General features: G+C 39.4%; 1 protein-coding gene across 1 annotated transcript in view; it reads right to left on the bottom strand.

The window, feature by feature from the left end:
• MAPK10 (mitogen-activated protein kinase 10) overlaps positions 1-18013 on the bottom strand; it is an 89462-nt gene that overhangs the window by 55915 nt on the left and 15534 nt on the right. The window lies entirely within an intron of this gene.

The raw sequence follows: 18013 nt of genomic DNA, 5'->3' as shown, positions 1-18013 counted from the left end.
AATATTTTACTCATTTGCACTAACCCATGTATAGTGTAGCCCTTGCAGCCACTGCTGTGTGCTACCCTTAAGGAGCTGGGCTGCTGCCCAGTAGGACCAGCTCTGCTTCCTTTTCCTGTGGCTACCGCTGCTGGGGCTGGCAACTGGCATGCTACTCCAAATACAGTGGTGTCTGATGCTCTTCTCATAGCTTCAGATAAAGGTTTGCAGCTTTGAGAAATTTGTCCTTCACAGTCACAGGAGGAAAACTGAGAGCATGCTCAACAGCCACAGAAGATGAAAACCCAGACTTCTTTGCACAGCGATGCTCTCCATGATTTGTTGAGTAAGGGAACTCCACGGGAGCTTCAAGGAAGATGAGATTTTATCAGCTCTTTCAGGAATCCAATCTCTCCCCTAGTGCAAATTTCCAGTGTCCACAGGAAGAGAAACTATTTCTAAATAGAAATGCTGAGAGACAAGAAGATCCCTTGATAATCAACTTATTTCTCATCAGACAAAGCATATGGGTAGAAAAACAAACCAGAGGAACAAACCATGCAGATTTTAACTATGAATGTATGTACAGTTTCAATACCATTGAGAGAAATTGCTGTTTTACAATGTTATGGCTTAATTATGAATCATTTTCGTTATTACATTACAGGTATGAATCCATGCTGCCATATTTAAATGTGTTTTCTCTCACTTGTGCAATAACAAACCTTCTGCACAAAGTTATTGCTAATGAAACCCCATTACTGCAAGTGAGCTCTTGCTGAGCAAACACCATGATAGTGATTTAAAATGAAGATTGGAAAGGTTTAAGCAGCTTGTAGCCTTCTAGAGAGGTAGAAATTCTCCACTCATTGTTTTATTTCTATTAAATTAAACAAACCAGCTTCTGATGAGACATACCAGCAAAAGTACTCAGGTACTGCTACCACTATGAAGACAGTCCTTTCACAGCAGAACCCAGAATCCTTTGTCAGAGACATTAAATCCTGTAAAATTACTGTAGAAGGTGGGTTACCTGGTAACAGACGTTGAGAAGACACATGCTAGACACCTTCTTTGCTTCAGTCTCTACTTCTAAGACTGTCCCCCAGAAATCCCAGACCCAGGAGATAAGAAAGAGGGTCTGCAGAGAGGAAGACTTGTCCTTGTTGAATGAGAATCTGATCAGAGATCATTTAGGCAATCTTAAAGGACATAAACCCATGGTCCCTGATGAGGTACACCCACAAGTGCTGAGGGAGTTGGCAGAAGCTATTGTCAAATTGCTCTCTGTTGTCTTTGAAAGGAACGAGAGAGGTCCTTGAAGACTGGAGGATAGCCAAAGTCACCCCAGTCTTCAGAAAGCAAGACCTGAAAAACAACGTGTCGGTCAGTCTAGTGTCCATCCCTGGAAAGGTGATGGAGCAGTTTATTCCAAATGGCTACCCACGAGCAACTCTGTGGTCCCCAGAACCACCAGTGAACACTGATTATCTTGAAGTAACAAAGGTTACTTGTTTAGAAATGTAGAAATTCATCATAATATATGTTTAGCCAAACAATACTGTTTAGATTTTGTTTTGTAAAATAAGTGCCAACAATGCCCATAATCTGAAGAAGTGACAGTCCTGATATCAGTTACAGTGCTCAGGAAGCACCACAGTGGTGCATCTGCAAAAGCAGAACAGCCAAGGAACCTATCTAACGGTGGGAAAAGAACAGAAAGAATGAGTCTGAGCTGAACCTTGAACTACTCCTCCACCAAGATGCATAGCCCACATCTGTGATGAGAACCCAAACCTGGTCTTATTGTGGAAGAAAATTTTACTTTTGTCAAGATAGTATCATTTCTTCTAACACTTAATGAATGGTGAATAGAGAAATAACTCCCCTGTTCAGGCTCATGTTGGAAAAACATCCTAGAACATCTTTCCTCTTTGAGAAAATTTGAGAAAGGTGATGACTAAATTGGAAGGGAGCCACCTGACACAGAGCATTATTTAAGCATAAACGGAAAAATTTCTCTGTACATCATGCAAACACCACACTAGTACCCCGCCTTCTTCTCTCTTCTTGTCAGTTCTGGCTAAATGTCAAGCTGCTGTGACAGATTTCACTGGCTCAGCTTCTCAGCAGAGAGGATGAAGCTATTAGCCTCATATTATGATGGAACAAAATTCAGATTCTTGCATCAGCACATTTACTTTATGTTCCTGCTTACCATGTGGAAACCACAGATGGATTGCTAATTCACATTACTGCCTAACGCTTAAATGGCAAGCTCCATCTATTCAAGTTCCTATCCTATTCAAGTGCATTTAAATGAAACTTACTGTCATAGGAATGCTTTCAGAAACACTGTTCAACTGCCTATGCAGTTTCACTGCAGAACAGATAAAAAATGTTACTACTGAGAGTGCCCAGAGTCCCCTGTGTCTTTCACCTGAAAAGCTTACAGTTCACAAGGGGCCACAGATTGATTACTTCTAATTCCTCAAGCCCACAGAGATACAGTGAAGCTGCTTGCTGTAGGGTTACTCCCCAGGCCAACAGAAGATATACAAAATCTGTCCTTCAAAGAAATAGAGAATTTCAAAACAAAAAACATTCACAAATGCATTGTCTGAAATAACTACCCAAAAGCAACCTGAAGGGAAACAGAAGTGTTCAGCAAAACCAGAAGGCAATTCTAGAAATAAAACAGAAAACGGGAATGTATTCTGGGAAGTACTGGTGAACTTACCATGGAATATATAATAAAGCAGTTAAAAAAAAAAATTGAAGGAACAACCAACAAACTTGTTTCTTCATTAAGCATCAAATCATCTATTGTACTCTATGCAATACATACCACAAAGTCTGATTTTAATTCATTTAAAGATTAGCTCAGATTAGCAGGAATTTGTGAATAGAATTAACATGAAGAAGTCCTGTCGTATCTTTGTACAGTTTACAGACCTTTATAAGTTGTGGTAGCTGTGTACAATCAAACATTTTGTTTTATCGACCTTTGGTGATGGGCTGTTCAGTGCTGGTTTTCAAGCAACCTATTCTCAAGTAGTTGGCAGAATGAATGCCAAGAGGTGCTAGTGTCTTTCCAAGAAACAGCATTACAAACCAGAAACATTTCAGTCATTGTCTTTGGAAACCACAAGTGTATACAACTTAACTGGACAAACTGAAGAGACACCACTGCCTTCCAAAGGACCACAGAAACATAAAGACCGTAAGTAGAAAAATGTGTCTATCAGAAATATTCATTTATTTGCATGCTGTGCAAAATCAAATATGAGGAGGTACACAAGTAGAAATCAGTTATTTTTTTTCTCACATTCAAAGGGATGACTATTTTGATATCTTTCATGGATGTAGTGTGGTTCCTCTCTCTGCATCCTGCTATGCTATTCACGCTAGAAGTGAATCTATAGTTTTCCATTGCTAGAATGGAATGAATTACATCAAATGACACTATATTTTAAAAGTTCTCTGGCAGAGCAATCAGGAATCTTTGTCTCTCACATCTTTGTACTGTTGGACATGCTCATCCATTGATGTATTCAAGCTCAAAGATTCTCAACAAAATAAAAAGGATCCATTCATTAAAATTCTGCCTGCACACTGCTGTTCCTACAATGGTATAACAACACAGCAAAGTTTAGGGACAGATGAATAAGGACATCAAAGCCAACTTCCTTTGGAAATGGAAGGGTTTGGCAGCTTGAATCTTTCCTCTGATCTGTACTGGACCCAGACATAAATACAAATGCCTTCAAGTGTCAGGCAAAAACAAAGTCCTGTTTTAAGCCAACGACAGAAGGCACAACTCATATCCATTAAGAATATCCAATAAGAAATCATTTAACAGAGGAGCTTTCTCTAGACTGGTCTAGAGATTTGAACCCTAGGAATAATTGTTGTGTCATTTCAATAACTTCCCTTCTGATAACACAACACAGGCACTACCTCAGTAAAGGAGCACAGGTCACATTTTGTCTGATATTGAGACAGTAAACTCAGATATCTTTCTAATGATGTTTCTGTCCATTGCATAACTTCCTTAACTAGTGCTCTGGTTTGCTAGACAGACCTTGCATTTACAGTGCCAAACCATTACCTGACAGTTAGGTTTTACCATCCAGATTCAATGGAGTAAGAGCTGCTCTGGGGTGTTCAGGCAATTTGGACTTAACTCACAAGCCCAATTTTTAGCTATATCATGCTTATTTTACCAGTTCTCATTTCCCTTCCTAACAGAGTCACACATGTAAAAAATGTAATTAAAAAAAAACAACACCACTTAAATATTCTCTAATATCCTGGACCTACTGAATGTGGTTTAGTCTAAGCTGCCCGAAGCAGGCAGCCAATAATCACAATTTTATGTGAACTGTTTGTGACTTGGCAATTATTCAGGGCCGTTTGCTTTGTTTTTAAAGTCATGTAAGGAAAACAGTATTCAAGAAAAACAGCAGAACATTTAAAAGCCAGGATATCCAAGTGTAATCTCTGGCTCACCATTCACACAGCCTGAACTATAACTGTGTCTCCTTTGAGTCCATTTCACTGCCCCTATCTCATCTCCTCATCTAATTCTCACTCAAACAGGACATGAAGCCAGACAAGACAAGACATTACTGGCAGTTACCAACCTCACTTTGAACATTACCAAAGGTCAACCTCACCACATCAAACTGTGCCACCAGATACAAAACAGTGTCATTCACGGGAACGAAGGAAAGAATGGCCTGAAAGACGAGGGTGCCAGTGAGCAGCGTTGAAGTTCTGAACTTACTTGAGCAACCAGTCCAGTACTAACATTGGGCAGATCAAATATGGCATAGTGCTTGGTCAAACCCACGTTTTTTTTCTGCTGCATCCCTTTCTGTGACATTTCATAAGCTGGTTATGTCCTGCACAGGCACTACATCAGCACATTCATGATTCCCACATAAGAACTACTACTGAGAAATCAGGTAATAAAAAGCATTCAAACACCAAATTTAGAATCAGGTTTTCTTTAGCTAAACAAATAAGTTAGTTTTACACTGCTAAGGAAAGAGGAGAGCCAGTTGGTAACTTCACAGGTTGACCTACATACCCTGTGCATTAGTGAAGTGCCAGTCAGCTGCTTGCTGTATCTTTTCTCCATGAGGGTTATCTTCTTGCACAAAAATCCATTCAGAGTTCGTTGAGTTGACAAAGATCCCTCTGTGTGCAATAACTGAGGTAGCTTTTGTAGTATTTGTAGCATGTTTTGCCTCAAAGTATCTAAAGATGCCTTTTTAACTGGTTTTAAGAACACCTTTCAGTTCAGAAATCACAGGTTACAGTAATTGAAGAGAGTTCTGTCTCAGCAACTCCAGACAGCTCCTTCATCAGTACAACACAACGTGACAGCTTTCACTATGCATCACCTTCCCTAAACACAAATGCTCTCGTTCTGAAGTACTGCCAAGACGTTTGGCACAGTTGCCAGTCTGGATTATAAGGAGCAGACCACTACAGCACTGATTGCTCAGAGCAGAACCCTGGCTGAGTGAACACATCTACTCTTCTGCAACAAAGACAATAGGAGAAGTAACAGTCACAGCCATTCATCCCCCAACAGTAGGTACAAGTGGGCAAACGATTGGGGTTTGAAGCATCAGTTGGGAGTGCCTCCACTCTAAAGCAGTGGAGTTCCGCAGCTCTGCAGTGTATGAGCCAGTTTTAAGGAGACAACCAGAAATAAGCTATTGCAGAACACACTTCTCTTCTATACTGGTGACAATACAATTTTCAGGACTGGCTATCACATTCTGTTCTATCTACAACATGTTCAGCTTGTCATCCAAGAAATACCATGGAGCAAATTGTCACTGGTCTATATAAGAACACCAACAAGTTCACAGTGAAATGGCAGAGAAATTTAAAAACAGAAAAACAACAAGCATTTCTTCCATAGAACAGCAAAAGAGGCTAAGAGTTTCTTCAAAAGAATGTCTCTTGAATATCTATCACCGACAACAAAAATCTCTCACCCAAAATGAAATGAAACAAGTATTCTTAGACCCTGTATCCTCTCCCCACCTCCCAACTCTATTGATCAAATTCTGAGCAAATGTTGCCTCTACTGCACCCAAGTTTGCTAAACATACCACTACTGCTTTATCTTCTTGCCACAAGCATTGAATGTGGTGCTGGACAACTCAAGGTCATCCGTGGTCTCCATTGTTTCTTCTTCCTCTTCTTCTTCCCTCCCCTCCCTGAACTGCACACATCCTTTTCCACACCCCACTTGCCTTTCCTCACTCTAACACATGCTGCCTACAGACACTCCCATTGATAGCCACATAGAAAAGCGCATGCATTAGAAATGTTCTATAAATACCACCTTTCTTGTTTGAACAGCACAGCCATGCATTACCTACAGCCCTCTCCCCAAATTCCTTTTCTTGCTATTTTTGTTATCATGGTCTCTTTTATGCCGCCATTAAAGCTAATTACATATCTGATATTTTGCCTCCATTATGCTTTCAGAAGCTGTATTTTAAGCATTTTCCCCACTCTTTTGTATGTGTGCTTATGATAGACACAGGAACTTTTAATACCATATACTGTGAAAGCATTCAAAATGGCCTCTTGGACCACACTGGTGCAGCAACAAAGTTACATAGAACAAAAATCTTGGGAAAACGCTTCTGTAGTCTTCGAAAGAGAAAGCACTGTCCCTTTGCTAACTGCAACAAGAGTTTACATCTGTGCACCTGAATTTATTATCTTCCCTCTGAAAAAGGTTTTTCTCTCCTTAACGATGCTTAGAGATCTTGTTTTGTTTCCTTGTGGGCTGCAGCTTTTCTGAACTATTTGCACTCCTCAGAGCATCTAATTTCTGATTATTTCAGGTTGCTGCAGTACAGAAGAGCGAGGAATATCCATTAGAAAATTCCAGCAACAATCACATTCAACAAGCACATACCTGCTTGCATGGTTTTCTGCTCACTGGTGAACTCCACTGAGATCCCACGTAATTTACCATTGTGCATGAACATAAATAAGATTTCATTTACTAATACATTTAAAAATTGCCTGCTTTATCACACCAATTTTAACTTAAATCCATTTATTAATCTCACACACAATTAAAACCTGAAAGAAAAAAAAAAACGTTAGCACTGATTCTTTCTGTCCATCCCATCCCTGTAATTTCAGTATACCCTAGCCATTGGCTTTTTTTCAAGAGTACATTTTATGATCCTGCAGTATTTTTTACCAGTTATCTAACAAGATAGCAAAGTGCATTCAGGCTTGGCCTTTGACATCTTTGTCATTCAGACTTCTATGTATCTCTCATTGTTCCTACCATAAACTGCACAGAAAGCAAACTGCAGTAATAAGCCTGCCACTGCCACTACAGAATGTTTTTATCAAAAACAACAAACTCACAGTTTTATACAAGGGAAAAGAAAGCTGACTTCTCTCCACAATTTGTCCTTCAACCTACTGAGAAACCACAGTATGTTGACAGAGGTTCTCAACATTAAACATGTCAGAAGAGACTACGTCTTCACAGTCTGAGAAGAGTCTCTGAAGGGCAGATATAAAGTTATGAGGTGAGGAAACTTCTACTTATTTCAGTTGCACCATTTGAAGTAATAAATTGTCACTTGTGCCGGAAAAGTGAACTGCACCTCAACCAAAATAGTTAAAAACTGGAAGTACAAAAGGAAAGCCTACCATAAATTATTTAATGATGCAGAATTATCAGCAACAACTCTTCTCCCTAGGATGCAGAGCAAGGCAAGACTTCCTTTGTGTCTGCTGCCTGTAATGCAGGCTCACTGGACCTGAAATTTGCTTTATATTTGTGTCTTGTGCGGTGCAGATAATGCTACCAGTGTTCTATAAACACAGCACTGCAGCAGAACATAAGCACCAAGAAGAACACTGAAATGACATGATGTACTCAAAACTTTGTTTCCAGAACATGGATGTGCTTGGGACTTTTTTGGCACTATACACAGAAAACCTCCTGTGGGTTTACTGAAATGAAAACGAAGTGATTAAATTGCTTCTTGCAGTTTCCAAATTACAATTCACTACATACATAACATTGCATAAAATGGCTGGACAACTTTTTGCATGATGTATTTTTCCAAATGAACTCTGCCGGGTGTCACAATATGTTAGTTAATACTGGAAGCAGCCTGAAGGCCTCATATCAAATATAACCTTCAAAACCAACAGCTGAAGCAGTCTAAATGCACACTAAACCAAGTGAAACAGCCACCAGTCAGTAACCCCTTAGTGCTGAGGTCCATCTGAGGAAGAACAAATAACATCTTTGAGCGTCAGGATATAGGCTTGAATATGGAGGCTTAGGATTCCTCCTTCTTTGAGAGGATTATTATCTATCAGCCAAAACATTTAATTAAAGCGTAGCATGGGGAATGCACTGAGAACTAGATGTGCTGTTGTATCAAGAATCAGAACAATGATGCAACAAGTATGTTCCTGTTTTCATATATCATTAGTCTACAGAAGCTCACTAGAAGCTCATCAGTGTCCCACCCCAACAATTGAGGAAAAGGTCTTGTTTAACTCCTAATTCAGATGTAGTACTCCAACACAGTTATACGACCAACAGGTGAGAAAAATACTACATAGCTGTAGACTGGTCTCATCTTCTGTGAAAAGCCAAAACAAGGAGATTGCAGTGCTGGAAGTGCATGGAAGGCCATGATTTTCAAATGTATTGCAATTGAAAATGCGTCTGATCATCCTGACGTGAATATATTCACAAGTAAAGAAGCCTGTCAAATGTAGAATAAATGAAAAATGCACAAAAACAAGGGTCTGCCTTCAAAAAAAAAAAAACTTTCCTTATCATTGTTCCATCTACTTACATATCATTTGGGCTCGAGTATTAAAAACAAAATGGCAATACATTTTCCTTTTCTTAAACTGCCGCCTGTCTTACAGTCACCTAACTTACAGACCTTGGTGTTCATTTTGAGTATTTAATAAGTTTGACTTTATTAATGAGTACATGTAATAGCTAACTCTCCTCCCCCTTGACATCTGACCTAGATTCTCTCAAGCCCATCACAAATTTGGATAGACACTTTATTGATGCTGTTTCTTCTTATATAGAGAAATTGAGAGCTTGTCAACCTATCTCCTAGACCTACACTATGATATCTGAGTACATCCTCAACATTCATCTACCTATGAACTTACAAGGCTTGCTGATTTGTCTTTAACTGAATTCAAAAACACAAGCTTTCAAATCACACAACTATTGGAAAAGCTTTTTCTCCACGGGGGTTAAAGACAAGGATGGTTTCAGTGTACCAAGAGGTAAATTGCCTCTTTGCTAAAGGAACAAAACCAGAAACTGACCCCTTTTCCCCCCCCAGCTAATGAACGAATGCAAAGGAAACTATTTTCAGAAGTGCCTTTACAAAACAGCCCATTCATTATTTCAATGGTTGTCAAAAGATGTCAATTTCTACTCTTAGAAAAAATGAAGCTCTTCACACAAGGATATCTTAATTATTATCCTAAACAAATATCTTAATCATTATCCTAAACAAAAAATAAAACTATGTCCTTACTGCCATTCAGTGCAAGTACCACATATATGGAGCTGGAGGAACTCAGATGGTATGGAGATTCATGCCTGTGATTCATTTGTTGAAGTGCAACAAGAGGAAGCGTTTTAGGAGAGAAGAGAATTGCTGGATAATCTGAAAGAGTAACTGAATGTGACAAATGGCAGGCTGATTTCAGGTTTGCAGCAGCATGAAGTTGGGCTATTATGCATGTGATCACCTGTAGCAGTTCCAGGGAAAGCAAAGGATTTGGGTGCTAAAACTGCATGCATAGCATACTCTAGCTGGAACTGTGCTTGACCTGTGCAAGCACCTTGTAAATTCTTGCATGAATTTACATGCTGCTCTGTGGCCATCTGCTTCACTTTATCAAGCAGCTTTACTTTTAGGAAAGATCTCTGAACATCCAATTGAAATTTTACTCCTTTTTTTTTTTTTTTTTTTTTTTTTTTTTTTTTAAGCTTCAGGCCACTCCTTCTGGTCCTAAAACCAAACATGACCATTTGCAAAGGCAAATGGAAAACAAGAATCCCAGGCTCCCCTTGTAATTATTCCTGTTTGTTTCTGTACAACAGACAGCATTGCAATGTTGGTACAACATGGAAAGCAGCACTGGGAAGGGCTGTAGGCAACCCCAGCTCTGCTGTCCATCAGTTGTGCCAACAAACAAAAGCATACAAGGAAGATTCATATCTAACATCACAGATCTGAAAGTTATCCACGTTAAATCAATCCCTACAAAAATATTTAACCAGCCAACTGCCAAAGAATTTTTTTGGAATACCCATGGTCTTTCCTCTGCCTTCTGTTGACCTGTTCTTAATGCTGAATGCAAAATCACCACCTATAGAATTTTGTTACATGTGAGTCCTTTTCAAGAGATATTTAAATATTTATGTACTATAGCAAAATCATTATGGACCAAAACTACTGATGCTTAAAGCAGGGAGAGAATCTATTTCCCAAGAATGCACATGATACTCTCTCCTACTGCCAGGATGAATAATGTGAGCAGGGTACAGCTTTAATCTCAATAAACAAAGATGAAGTCACTGCATGTGTCAGAAAACCTCTACGCGAAAGGACAGCTCTTGGGTGAATGGGCATATTGAAACCTACAGTAAACTAGTAGCACTTCATCACAGAGAGCTTCCATGCAAATTCAGCCATATTAAAGACCATAAGAGAAGAACAGTGAAAGAAATCCAAATTAATACAGACCCTCATAAATTTACACTCTCAATTTCTTGTGACAGTGGGCACTACCAGAACGCCAGCTGAGATATAAACAAGCTGCAACCAGACATTAAAAGGCTAAGTTAGCAGATGTTCACCACCCAATACCGCACTAAGAAGCTAAAGTCATGAGGTATGACATGAGTATGAGGTACACATCGTGTGATGCAGCATCCCATATCACATGGTAAGAAAAACACAGCTAGGACTTCAAGAAATGATGATACTTTCAGTGTGAGGAAAAAGCAGGAGGACAAGCCGCTTGAAGCTTGTTTGATCTAACAGTATCTTTCAGTACTGAAGTCAATGTGTTCAGAGAGGAAACGGACCAATAACCCAGGCAAGGCTGCTTGGACCAGTGCACACAAAGCAAAAAATTCTCAGTACCCAAGAGAGCAAGGATGATGGTGGTAAATGACTGTTCTACATTAGTGTCTCAACAAGGCTATTCTGCCTGCAAAAATTGAGATGGGTTTATCATACCTAACAGACAAAATCTATGTGGGTATTGAGAATGGTTTGATAAGATATACAGAATAAAATGCAATTGCAAGTCAAAATGATAAAGAATAGTGAATTAGTGGGAACCTTTCAGCTTTTAAATAAACATCATTTAGTATTCACCTCATTAAAATGCTGCAAGGTGGCTACCTAAATATCTGCATAAAATATAATTTTAAAAAAATAGATCTTAAAAATATAGAAGAGCATCCCCAGCCCTTCTTCCCCCTTCTAAATCCATCTTACCCCAATCAAGCAGAACTGATGGAAAGCTTAACAAACTTTAAATGCAACAAAGCATTATAAAAGAAAACCAAAAAAGATCTAGGCTACTACTTACCACAGTTCCTTAATAACTCCATGCTGTTGTAGCTCTCAACATAGTAATTAAGATCAGTTACAGAAAAGTGTAAGAGAACCAAGATGCAAACTGTGTGCCTTTTTGCCTTGACTATCACAGTTGTGCAATAGAGGAGTCAGTGCTATCAGGATAGTTTAAAAGATAACAGACACAGTAAGATTATTAACATCAGTATGAATGATGACAGCATAACAAGTTTTGCACCAGTTTATCACCAAATACTTCATAAAATTGCAGCCTTACACACTCGCTGCTTTTTATAAAATGAAAATTCAGGAAAAATCACTAAAATTTTAAAATACTAGAAACTAAACAAACACCATCTCAAAGTCTTTGTTTAGGAAACCACCTCTCCAATAAGCAAGTTTTTGATTTGATGTCCAAATCTCACCCAGCAGTTCAAAAATAAAGGATCTCAAGCACTGCAGCAGAAACCATGAGCATAGATCATGAGAAATATGCCATTTACATTCCCTACATCAAAGGCATTTCTTTCCAAAGCGTACATTACACCACAATATCTAGCACATCTACCAGCTATACGCATACTACAGGATGTATCTCAACACACACATTTAATGGCCACAATATAGCAACACTACACAATCCTACTGAGAAATGTCCAGCAGTTTGGTTTCTTACCGAATAGGTTTGATACTTCTACCAATCAACACATCTATTAGCAGGCTATGATTTTACTTCATTATCAGAGCAAACCCCAGAGCATCCGCGTGTAATCCAGTAGTATCCCTCAAATTACCCTTTTTAAACTGATGTTAAACAATCTTGATTTAAGGAGGAACAGCTGCTGGCTTTGAGTGCTTTTAGAAGAAGGCATCTGAGTCAGTGTTTCATCAATGTTTTGATTATAAGCAGCAGGTGATCAGAGGAAGGTTCTGAGATTTCAGTTAACTGACAATATTTTCCACTGCCAGGAGTGCAACACTTGCTGGTCATTTCTGCAGTACTGGCAAGTCCTTCCCTGTCCTTAACCACTGAGCTTCAATGTAACACAGATGATCTACACCAACTTAGGCCTGAGATACCTGAACTCCTTTTGACCTGTCCACCAAACAAAAATCCTCTGGCTGAACCCAAATGTTTGCGGTTTTTTTTTTGGTTTCAATTGACACAAACACAGCCCAGTATGCCCTCAGTTCTGAGGACCCCAACCCTTTCAGACACCACCCTTTATCAAGCATTTTACATATAGACTTTTTGTTGTTCTTATAACAGGGCAATTAAGCAAAATGTAGGAACTGAACATTTCTGCTACTGAAATGCAGAAGGATTACTGATTATTCAAATGATGAACAGAGAGGCCAAGTTTCCAAATGTTTAAGTACTATGTTGACACCAAGGACTATGCTCCAATGCCATTTCCAGACCCAAGATGAACCAGACTGTTCTGACCTACACCCTTTCTACACTCATCAAAATGCAGATAGACCTCTTCAAACCTCTGACTCCATCCAGACCATGAGCTTCATACAAAGAAAATGGTCTTAATAAAAGTGAACTAATACTCTACTGGCAATTTTACACATGCTGGACAAGCATTTATCAATCAATTTGTCCCTGCAACAACATTCAACATTCTCAAGAAGAAATATGCCATATACTGTAATATTTTTCTGATGACTTCTGTAATTAGTTTCATCAATTCCCTGTCTCTGGAGCCAAGAAATGAACAGGGCACGCAGCAGGCATTAAACACGCATACCACAGGTATAGCTATTTCCTCTGCTCATTGCTAAGCTCTGCAGAGACAAGCAGCACTCAGAATATAGTATCAGGCAAAGAGGTCAGGCCTCTCACTGAGGCATTCCAAAACATTTGAATGTTATACCAGCGACAAGAATACGAATGAGGTCCGTGCAACAAGCATGCACATTCAGAGGGACAGTAAAACACATTTCTGTCACCAGTGCTGTCAGTTACCACCTTGAAAAAACACATCCTTAGGAAGAAAAAACTGAAAGGGGAGAAGCAGCAAAGAAGAAAGAGATGAAAGCAAGATTTCAGACTGAATGTTTTTGGCACCTTTTCCTTCACAAAAGCCAAAGAAACATCTGCCACTCCAGCAGACTGTTACCTTAAAATGGCATTTCTCCAAAAGTGAGAATGACTGAAGCAGTTAGCAGCAGCCACTGCTACACCCAGCAGCAGCAGCTTAATTCTTCCAGGGTAGAGGAAGGAAAATACTGGGCCCACAATACTCAGATCAAGGCAGCTACCAATTCTTCCGCAGCTCGAGGATTCTTCCACAATCTCATTTATTCCCCCTGAAGGACACTTCTTGCCTTTTACCTCCCTAACTTCCCTTCTTTTTGCATGGAAAATGACATTGCATCATTAACTTCACACAATTGCTGATACACAACACGGAGATAAGCAGCAGCATGTCTGTTCTGCAATTAAAGACCCATTTTCCAGTATTCTGGGTGAATGGAAATGGTAGGAACCAAGTGACTTACTTCCAGTGGGGTGCCCCACTGCTTAATCAGCCAGCTGATAGAGAATTTGAGTTCTAAGTTACTTGAGAATACCACCTGACAGCCCTAATGCCACAGAACACATCAGGGAACACTATACTTAAATTTAGGTAAAACCTCAGCAGGAAAACACCACAAAAAAAAAAAAAAAATCACTTACTATATATTAGCAAAAACAAACAAACAAACAACCCACCCTACAGCATCAAGTTAGCCCAAACTCAATTCATGCATCTAAACCCTAAACATTTCCAGATGAGTATAATCAGAACCCCAAGACCAGTCCATTACCATTAATTTCATTATGATGCTGATTAAGCTGTCATCTGTGTCCCTGATTCTTCAAGCTTAACAATGAAAAACAGACCATCAGAATTTAATCCAGTGTAGCAGCCAGCTGCCAGAAAACATGGCCAGGCTCTGAATATAGAAGGACCATGTGCTCCCTCCAAAGCAGTCATTTTCTCTCAGTTTTCTAAGGAATTGTGTGAGGACACAAATGCACAACCCCTGGACTCAGAACATCCAAATCAACAGACTTCCTTCCTGCCAAGGCTAAACTTCATTAGACTCCTTCACATACAACAAATTGGATGAAACTGATGACGCACAGGGTTAGAGATGTACTTGAAAAACAAGCAGTTTAGAGATGCACTGGGCAGTTAAAAAAAGCCAAGGCTTCTCCTTCTGTGTTCTTCATAAGGAGCAACAGTGAGTAAAATTAGTTTTGTTTTGTTTTTTTATGAGCTGAAAAAATAGCAACAATAGAATAAATAAGACCTGCTGACATTCTGTTGGCTTCATCAGCATCAGGTGGCGAAGAGTACGGCAAACTGTCCCATTGTGGTCAAGAACATGAGAGCTTTAGAAACCAAATTGCAGACAATTTCCTTTTGACAGAATTCTATGCTGGTTGAGCTATTCCTCCCTGCATTCAAAAGGATATCTGATTCCACATTCCGACTGCCCCTGAAGTAGAGATTTCTGAATACTCCATATCCATCTCCTCCACCTTCATCTTCACAAATTTTGACAAGGAAAAGCCCAATGCACAAACATAGCTCTGGGTTCTTGCCTGTCTCCAAATGCTGCAGGAAAAAGTGCAGTTCACATGCGTCATCCCCATCCCAGATCCTAAGTTCCCAGGTTAGGATGCATTAGGTCACATGAAAATCTATAATGAACAGGAAATATGGCAAGATGCTGATGGAATATTGTATGAAGACATGGCATTACAAACAAACAAGCAGATATTGAGAGGCTCAAGAGTTTTGAAGGGCATTGTAGATAGGAAGCGTTTTAGATTTAAAAAAAAAAAGTCATCATTTCTCCTTTTTAATGTAGAGGTAGTAAAAACATACCCATAGCTTGTAGACAGCTAATAATGGCCTAGCTGATAGAGCAAATGGAATTAAAACCATCTGTTTATTATCCCTACCAATCTCATCTTTGAAAGCATTTGGTTCAAAAACTTTTCACTTTAGTGAAAAGATATGAGAGCAAAAGTAATGTATTTGCTGCTGTTGGAAACTGCCTCATTCTTTTCAGAACGAGACAAAAGCAGTTCATTTATACAGATAGGAACGCAACCTGCAGAGCAGCAACTCCTTCGTGCTGAATAGCAGAAAAATGCTATTAACCATGTATGGAAACAAACACCAAGGTTCTTATTTAACCTGCTGAAAGCAATTACCACTGATACCCAGTTAAAAGAAAAAAATAACACAAATACAAAAATATACAAAAGAAGTGTCAACTGCCATCTGCATACAGTACAAAGAACACTGTTGCCATAAAGTACTGCTGAGGAGTTTATCTCCCATTTTCATTATTTGTATGAAGAATACCCTAAATCTCCCACTTATTTTAAACCTTTATGCAAAATTATCGAAGATTCTTTACTAAGGAAGCCTCCAAAATACAAAATCTACTGGTAATGCAACATGTGGTCGAAGCAGGCAATCCTCATGCCTGTTCTCTCTCCAGCTAACACAATAATGAAGATCTCTTGCTGCCTTACACAGACTACTTTCCTCTAGAGGATGTGATGCCTGGTAGTTTGTGATATGATGTAGACACTGAAACAAAAACTGCTTTGAGAGTATTCAGGGGGAAAGTAAGATGGCAACTCTTCTCAAAACCAGAAAAAAAACACAGGCAAAGCCTGAAAGAACTTCTCAGATGGCAGGGGAAAAAAAAAAAAAAAAAAAAAAAAAAAAAGAGGGAATATTATCCTGATACACAACCTGGTTAGGAAAATTGACTTATAATCCTTCCTTGCTATCTTCCATTTGAAAATTGCCAGTGATTCCTCTTATACCATCCAGGACCCTGCTGAGGTGGAAACTTTTCAGAAAGCTTGACCATAGTAGTCTAAGGATTTCTGTCCTTTGTCATTTTCACTTTTCCACTCCTAAATACACTAAAGAAGTTATTGCAAATATAACACACATTAATCCACCAAGTGCCAAAATATCTTTTGTCTTTCACAGCATCCTACCATAAGCTATAGGAGCTCTGGTATGTCTCCTCTCTAACAACTCCAAGCAAAAGAATATCTGAACACAGAGATTGGAAGCTGGTCTCCTTCCACCAGAAAAGTGTTTTATTTGTAACTTCCTCAACACTAAGAGGATTACTCAAGGAGTAAGGAATACCTGGCAAGAGGAAGGATTCACCATCTGTCCCAAAAGACTGTAACACAAGAACCCACAAATTCTATTCCCCACTGCCAACCTCTAAGTTTTCCCCCTCCTCTCAAAGGCATCACCTTACTCATTTTCCTCCGTGAATTTTATAACCTGCCTATATGTGTGGTGCAGCAGACACATACAATGTATCAATAACAAAAACACAGGTAACACCCTCAAGCAAATTCTGTTTCAGCTCTGTAAGTCCTTAGATGCATCTTACAGTGTCTGTTGGCAAAGCAGTTGTCTCATCCAAACCATCAGAACCTCAAACAGAAGAAGAAGCCACAATAAACAAAACTGTAGGCTATTACGCTTCGTGGAGCCCTCATTCTTTTTGCAATTACATTGATGTATGATCCAAAGAAAAGCAGCAGGTTTTCTCTGGTGACAGTGAAAAGACAAGTGAGACATCCTACAAGTGATTTAACTTCTATGCGTAATGACTGCTGTGACACATGGACAGGGTGACACAGAGACAACACAGGAAAAACTGCAGGAAAAATATTCCTCCCTTCTTGCAGCTTGGAGGTACGGGCTATCACGTGGGCAAGCTGACTATGGTAACACATGAGCAGCCCCCAGACCAGCCCACAACAGAGTCATGGGAAGGGCCATCATGAAGATATATCTTTCAACACCCTCTCTCCCCCTCAAGCAGAGTCCAGGAAGACCAGTCAGAATTAAGTCCAGACCAGAAGATTTTTCCAAACCATCTGAAATATAATTACTGCAGCTCCACAGCAGGCATGGAAAGGGCCTGAATATTGAACAGGGACTGCAGAAGTGCAGATGTGAAAAGCTGATTTTAGCAGTAATTAATTACTGTTAATGCTTGCTCAAAATGCTCTTTACATACACTACGGTGAATTTACTCATTTGTAACAGGTATGATTTATTTTGTTCAGCACCAGTATGTGTGATCTAAAGCAAGGGAGGTTTCTGGACAGGAACAGGGGAGGAGGCACTGATTCACTGTTTAATTTAGCAACTGTTACCATGGAAATATCTATTTTTTACCAACTGCTGATGAGTATCTTGTGCTTGAAATGTGACATCTGCATATTCTACATGAGACTGTATTTATAGATGAGCAAACCAAATGGTAGTTATTCCAACATGAAAACGCAGCACGTTCCATGCACTTCTTACAGATACAGA

The sequence above is a fragment of the Centrocercus urophasianus genome, unplaced genomic scaffold (genome assembly GCF_019232065.1).
Source record: "Centrocercus urophasianus isolate 14NV4802_14NV808 unplaced genomic scaffold, USGS_Curo_1.0 seq_13, whole genome shotgun sequence".
In the NCBI taxonomy this organism is placed as follows: domain Eukaryota; kingdom Metazoa; phylum Chordata; class Aves; order Galliformes; family Phasianidae; genus Centrocercus; species Centrocercus urophasianus.
Note: the sequence above shows the minus strand (reverse complement) of the source record. Positions and strands in the feature narration are given on the sequence as shown.